General features: G+C 44.0%; 1 long non-coding RNA gene across 1 annotated transcript; it reads left to right on the plus strand.

Moving 5' to 3' along the window:
• The first annotated feature begins 1,252 nt into the window (after positions 1-1,252).
• LOC134287197 (uncharacterized) lies at positions 1,253-2,158 on the plus strand. The gene is made up of 2 exons (XR_009997109.1): positions 1,253-1,420; positions 1,637-2,158. It is a non-coding gene; the product is annotated as an uncharacterized LOC134287197 (long non-coding RNA).
• Positions 2,159-7,802: the final 5,644 nt, after the last annotated feature.

The raw sequence follows: 7,802 nt of genomic DNA on the forward strand, positions 1-7,802 counted from the left end.
AGTTAAGTTGAAAATCGGAGTTTTCGACTGCACGGAGAATATTTTAATGTGTGTAGGCGACGGAATCCACCGCCCTGAATTAACGTTCATCAGATTTGAACCCGAGGCGGTTGAAGAATTCGTGTACTAGGGCTCACTGGTTACCGCCGACAACGACACCAGCTGAGAAATTCAGAGGCACATTATGGCAGGAAAGCGAGCTTACTTTGGACTTCGCAGAACTCCGCGATCGAACAAAGTTCGCTGTCACACGAAGTTAACCCGGGAGCGGTCGCGTCGTGTACTGAGTACACGCACCATGAAAAATGCACGCTCGTGGCACACAGCGTGAGCCAGCGTCGCTGCGGGTAGTCACAGACGCGACTGCTCGAGGGTTAACTATCTACAAAACGCTGATTAGACCGGTAGTCCTCTATGGGCACAAAGCATGGACTCTACGTGCAGAAGAGCCAACGTGCCCGTTTAGTTTTTGAACGAGAAGTGCTACGTACCATCTACGGCGGAGTGCAGATGGAAGTTGGGAGAAGGCGAATGAACCACGAACTGCATCAACTGCTGAGAGAACTAACGCCGCGGAAATTCGGAAGGCTACGGTGGGCGAGTCACGTCATCAGGATGTCGGATTGCTACCCGACTAAAATGATTCTCGAGAGTCATCCGACCGGTACAAGAAGACGTGGTGCGCAGCGAGCTAGGTGGGTCGATCAAGTGGAGGACCCTTCGCAGAGTGCGGAACTGGAGACACGCAGCTATGGACCGAGCAGAATGAAGACGATTCCTATGTACAGCAGAGGTCACTCAGGCCATAACCTGACCGGTAAGGTAAGTACGATTTGAACCACTTCATTTCCTGTATAGCACCCATGTACACACCAACTATCTGCAAAAGGCGTCCAGATTCATTTAAGGTTCTGACGTTCCAGGTATCGAATTTCCAAACATAGTCCTTATTTCCATGTCGGGCCGGGTTCCGAGAGTATCGTTCTCATTTTTTGTTCTATCTTCATTTTTCGTAGTGGCGTGAGGCTTCGACAGGTTACATTACCAGAGTCTTACTGCCTACATCCAGGGTAGGAAATGTTGCTCACCAACACTGAAAAAAGAGCAATATAATACTCATCGCAACATACCATTATTCCATACTTCATCAACATAGTCGTGTTGCATACGGCATGTGCACACGATACAAGAGTTGATACAATCATCGCATTGTCGCATACACGCTGCGACATCGGGTTTGTTTTGCTTATGGTTGTTGTTGATACATGTTTGTGCTGCAGCTGGCTTGTCATGACTGAACTGAGACAAAATAAACACTTTGTTTTGTTGCAAGCCTGTAATCATACGATATAGGTTTGTCATAAACGGAGACCGAAATGATAAACGGTGTTTCAAAGTGATTTTCGGTGCTTATTACTGGGTAAGGGAAGGTTCATTTATTACGTCCATCGTTTTTCGGGAATTCTAGACCCCCCTCCCCCCTCTGTCACGCTATTTCCCTATACCTTATACACGTACTGTCACACTTTCCTAGAACCCCCCCCTCCCCCAAGTGGTGGACGTAATTTTTGAACGTTCCCTAAGTACGGTGTTACGTAGATTTTTTACAAAATATCTAAACGACATCTGTTTCCAGCACAGCGCAAACAGTCCTTTACTGGCGGAACACAATGGTGAAGTGAACGTGTTGGGCCGAGGCTTCAACTTCGAGTGCGCTTTACGCTCGTCAGGCCCTTCGGCATCAGATAATATGGATAATATGTGCTCCAAGCTTCCTTGTGATAAGGGTCATTTTGCAGCATGCCGAGCCAACCTTTTGATTATTGGATTTGTCGTAAGCGAGCTCACCAGTTCCTTCGCCATCACACATCTTCCAGCTTCCGCCACCGCACATTGTTCAGCTTAACAGAACATTAGATGCTCCCAAGCAAGCTGCGACTTACAGTTCGGGAGCTTATCATCTATGTCCGCAGTAGTTTTTTGTCGAGCGATAGTTCATATGCTGTGGTCAACTACAGAGCAGCTGTAGCTCCATATGATGATATTATGAATAAATCACATCGAATACAAGAATGAGTAAGTTTTGAAGTAAAAGAAATTAATATTAATAAAACTTATATAACATACTGTTACTCATATCAGTAGCCCATACCAGAAAGCTCCTACAGTCGATTTTTCATTACTTATTGTTTATCATGTTTGTATGTTTGGGCTTAGAACACCAAAAACGCAGTAGACAGAACAGAATTTACCAGGAACCGCAGTTTTATTTTACTATCTTTGCAGCACCAATGTCGCGACTTTGAGCACATGCAAATCTGCAGATGTAAAGTAAGTTTGATTCGACTGCTGGTATTGTGCTTTTTCATTTTCTTTTTTTTCTGGCTCTATATTGCTAATTTAGAGAAAATTTTCCACTTTACGGAAGATTGAAAAGCTACCGCAGCTGTCAGACTGATGATTTTCACCAATGTATCATCAATCAGTCCAAGGATACCTTGGATTGAGCCTTGGATACGACGCCGATTATCATTGTTTGTTGTTGCTTTTCAGAACATTTCACTTTGCAAGCATGCTTTGATTTGACCAAGTTTTTCAATGATACGATCATTTTCATGGCTGCGGTAGGACTTTGACAGCTGCGGTAGAACTCGGCGGCTACCGCAGAGTGGAAAATTTTCTTAAAATCCGCAATATTTCCACTGAAACTAAGCCTGCCTCGCTTCAACTCGGTATTCTTTTAGCATGGCCACAGCCAATTGTGTGGTAAGCACAATAATACGCTACCCTATACCCAGGAAGACAAGCTTTATCTGATAGAAGGTACGTTACCCTAAATACTCGAAATTAACGGTTTATTACATTTTGCCTCCTGAGGGGTCCGGTACCACCCTATGTTGAATGCCATATACACTCAATCTGATACGGTCAGGGCGTTAACAGTGGTCACCCAAAGTACTCTGAATTAACGGTTTATTGCATTTTGCCTCCTGAGGGGGTGGTCGTGGGTACCACCCTATATTGAATCCCATATACTCTCAATCTGGTACGGTCAGGGCGTTAACAGTGGCCACCCAAAGTACTCTAAATTAACGGTTTATTACATTTTGCCTCCTGAGGGGGTGGTCGTGGATACCACCCTATGTTAAATCCCATATACTCTCAATCTGGTACGGTCAGGGCGTTAACAGTGACCACCCAAAATACTCTTAAGTAACGGTTTATTGCATTTTGCCTCCTGAGGGGGTGGTCGTGGATACCACCCTATGTTAAATCCCATATACTCTCAATCTGGTACGGTCAGGGCGTTAACAGTGACCACCCAAAATACTCTTAAGTAACGGTTTATTGCATTTTGCCTCCTGAGGGGGTGGTCGTGGGTACCACCCTATGTTGAATCCCATATACTCTCAATCTGGTACGGTCAGGGCGTTAACAGTGGCCACCCAAAGTACTCTAAATTAACGGTTTATTACATTTTGCCTCCTGAGGGGGTGGTCGTGGGTACCACCCTATGTTGAATCCCATATACTCTCAATCTGGTACGGTCAGGGCGTTAACATTGGCCACCCAAAGTACTCTAAATCAACTGTTTTTTTACATTTTGCCTCCTGAGGGGGTGGTTGTGGGTACCATACTATATTAAATCCCATATACTCTCAATCTGGTACGGTCAGGGCGTTAACAGTGGCCACCCAAAGTACTCTAAATTAACGGTTTATTACATTTTGCCTCCTGAGGGGGTGGTCGTGGATACCACCCTATGTTAATCCCATATACTCTCAATCTGGTACGGTCAGGGCGTTAACATTGGCCACCCAAAGTACTCTAAATCAACTGTTTTTTTACATTTTGCCTCCTGAGGGGGTGGTTGTGGGTACCATACTATATTAAATCCCATATACTCTCAATCTGGTACGGTCAGGGCGTTAACAGTGGCCACCCAAAGTACTCTAAATTAACGGTTTATTACATTTTGCCTCCTGAGGGGGTGGTCGTGGGTACCACCCTATGTTAAATCCCATATACTCTCAATCTGGTACGGTCAGGGCGTTAACATTGGCCACCCAAAGTACTCTAAATCAACTGTTTTTTTACATTTTGCCTCCTGAGGGGGTGGTTGTGGGTACCATACTATATTAAATCCCATATACTCTCAATCTGGTACGGTCAGGGCGTTAACAGTGGCCACCCAAAGTACTCTAAATTAACGGTTTATTACATTTTGCCTCCTGAGGGGGTGGTCGTGGATACCACCCTATGTTAAATCCCATATACTCTCAATCTGGTACGGTCAGGGCGTTAACAGTGGCCACCCAAAGTACTCTAAATTAACGGTTTATCAGTATGTCGGCTCCAGAGGCACGTTCTCCTTCCTTTGGGAAAGTAGAGTTTGAGCGGAATTGTAAAATTTAGTAACTACAGGAGATGATCGGAAGAAATGTCAAATAAATGTATCATAATTTACCCTATGCCCATTTTACCCTACCAGTGCATTTCGGATCATGTTTCAAAACTTTATTTCTAGTAGAGATTGTGGACATATTTTATTTCATTTCATATTTACATACACATGACCTAAAACCAGGTAACTTTTCGGCTTAAAAGCAAGATAATTTTCCGTTTTCGCACCACAAAAGTTGAAAAAAAAAATGCGAAATAAACATATGAGGTATCCTTATTCTTAGGGTAATTCATGTATTTTGGACAGGCTGAGGACAACGTTGAAAAAATCGTCCCCTAGCTTCCTTAGAAAGCAACTGATTATAATGAAAGTTACCAAAATGCTTATAATATGATTGTGCTTTGCGTTCCTGGTGACAAAAACCTTAACGAAAGCATTTTAAGCTGAGAAAATCACAATTTCCGATTGCCTGTAAGAATGGCATTTTGGACATCGAATATATGTTTTGGACACCCACAGGTATATTTAATTTGGACATGGCAATTATCTCAATGTTTAGCCATGAATACTGCTAAATCATGAAAGTAGCATAAATTAACAAATATTTTCTTACAAATAATCAAATTTCTCTGCTTAACAGGCATCTATTTTGATAATTATTACAGTTTTGTTAAAATCGAGAAAATATCGCCAGACCCACAGAATACGCCTCCAAGTATGCAATCGCACAGCTTCCCCATGTAGTTCGTCAGATGACCAAAATATATTTACAGTAGAAAACTTGTAATGTATTTTGGACACCTCCTATTTTAAGCATTCTAGATGAATGTTAAGAGGATGGCTGCCTAATGCTTCGTTATTGAACATTTTTCATTACAAAAAGGCTTTTAAATTTCTTACAATTATTATTTCAACCATTGTGAGGTGAATATTGTATGTGGCTATGAAGTGTATGTCGTCTTGCATACCTGCGCATTTGAGGGGTTTTAGTGAAATAATTTACATTTTCGATAATTTTGAAGTAAATTCTTAATTGTTAAGCGTATTTTCAACGTATATCATCAGAATAGGGTCTACTTGATCCAATAATCGATATTGAGAAGTATCTACTTTTATTAGCTTTCCGGAATTAGGCATACATCGCCGTGCATGTCCAAATTATATACATGTCCAAATTATATTTTTTACCCTACATCTTTGTTTTGTATATTTCACGGATGGCCGAGTCAAGCAATTCTCGGTTTAGCTTGACTTTCAGGACACTTGTGGCGGTACCACGAATATTTGAATTGTAAGATGAACTAATAAATGAAGTTGTATAAAATATGATATAGTCCTTTGAATTACCCCCTGTAAATATTCCACTCAAGTTGAGTGAAAACGAATAAGAGTTCATGTGTTCATTTGCTCCACTCCGCATACCAAAAACAGAATGAGTGCCCTGTGTAATTCTGGCGCCGAGCGTAAAGCGACAGCCAAATCTAAAATCGAGTCTGTGCTTCGGGCATCGACCGGGGTTCAAGTATCGTTGACCCCTCAATTCTTTTATTGATGTTCGGGAGGGATACGAGTTGATTGATCGGGTCTTCAGAGGGAAATGGAATGCTTTCTCCGGACGAGTAGAGAAAGTGGTGTGTGTGAAGGCGATTTTTGAACTTCGCGAAATTCCACTTCGTGGATTTCGCGTAATTTCCGGCGACGAAGATTTTCATATCTCGCGCCTATTCTGAGGATCTTAGAACTTGACTCGTCCACTTCGTTCTGGACTGCGGAAGAGGCGAGATCGGTCCCAGTAAAGTTCCGCGCCGTGGTGTGAAGTTCAAGGTGAACTCAGTGAAACGTGAAATTACTTTGAAATTTTCTAATTTAGATTTTCTCCCAAATTCCCTCCAATAGCTAGTTAGGCAAAGTCTAGTGCCGTATTAGTGCGTTGTGCGATTAGGCGGTTTTTGAGTGCGAGTGTTGAACCTTGGATGCGACAGGTAATGAAGGTGTTTTAATATGTGCAAATAGTGCAAATAAATCACGTGTCGTGCAACGGCATTTTTTGAACAGGTTCGTGGCAAGCTGCGAGGCCCGTCACACCACACCCCCAAAGTCAGCGACCGTTTTCGACCCCGCTTTCCAGCTACGAAGTTTGGCCCGGCGATACACGTGGGCCGGAGAGGGCAGCGTCCGTCAGTACCGCGCCCTTGGCAGGGCGGCAACAACGTAGTCCGGTTCCGTATCGGCAACCATACCGTGAGTAGAGTGGATCAGTGAAGTTTTCGTGAGAAAAAGTTTTGGAGCGACCACCGACCGGTTTCGAACCAAAGTCCCCCGCGTGAGGAGCACGCACGCTACCTCGACGCCACCGCTGGTGACGACCAGCGAGTCGACGGCTGTATCCCGTCGGAGAAGACCACGAACCTCGTGTGAGGCGCCGTTGAACACGGCAATCGAATGATCCGGTAGGAGAACACCCGGAGCAGGAGTCACCGCATGTCAACCACGTGACATGCCGCAGTAGCAACATCCAACCGCCGATGCCTCCACGAAAGTGAAGTCAAACCGTGAGTACTCTTTTTTCGTTTCCCATGCGCATGGTGAATTTTCGCCCCTAGTTTGGTCTACCCGCTAGCGTGGCCCAACCGATCATTTTTCCCGCACCCTACCGTTCGCCCGCTTATGCGAAGTAGTCGGCTGCGATAAATTGCACGTTTTTTTTTGCAAATAAACACCAACAGTCGCACCGCACAGTAAATCATTTTACCGCCCGAAGAGAAGAAAACGAAAGAGAGAGAATAGATTAGAGAGTAAAGAGGGAATGAATAGAGCTAGGCCTAGTGTATAAGATTATGTCGATGAAGTAGAAGTGAGATGGTTGTAAATATAGAATGAACTGAAATAGATATGGAATTGGTTTTCAATGCGATCGAATAAATGGGTAGTTTGAGCATAAGTGGCGTTGAGTCGTTCTTTTAGTGGGAGAAATCTGGAGAGGTAAATGTAGAAGCAGTTTCACGTTTCCGGTCGTTTTTTAGGTTTTGAGGTAATTTTCTGGGGAGGTTGGCCCTGAATCCAACCGAGGGACATTTCTTTAATCGAACGAAGATTCGTTCGAGGTGTTTGAGTCTTGTTTTCCCGTGATGATAACCGTCGCGAGTCTTACTTCGTCGCCGGCGGAAATCAATTTCACGCGTACCAATTTCTCTATTCGCACGACTTCGGTCGTGAGGCATTACGTTTCCTTGATCAGCCAGCTCGTTTCCCGCCCATTGATTTGGGAAAAACTTGAACCCTACCCTGAAGGGTCTCAATAAGGTCGGGTAACCAACAATCTCGGTAAGTGGTCTCCCTCGGGAGTGGCGCTTAAGCCATTTTTACTTGTCACCGGGAAACTCGCAAGGCTGTCGGG

Source organism: Aedes albopictus, chromosome 2, assembly GCF_035046485.1.
Source record: "Aedes albopictus strain Foshan chromosome 2, AalbF5, whole genome shotgun sequence".
Classification (NCBI taxonomy): domain Eukaryota; kingdom Metazoa; phylum Arthropoda; class Insecta; order Diptera; family Culicidae; genus Aedes; species Aedes albopictus.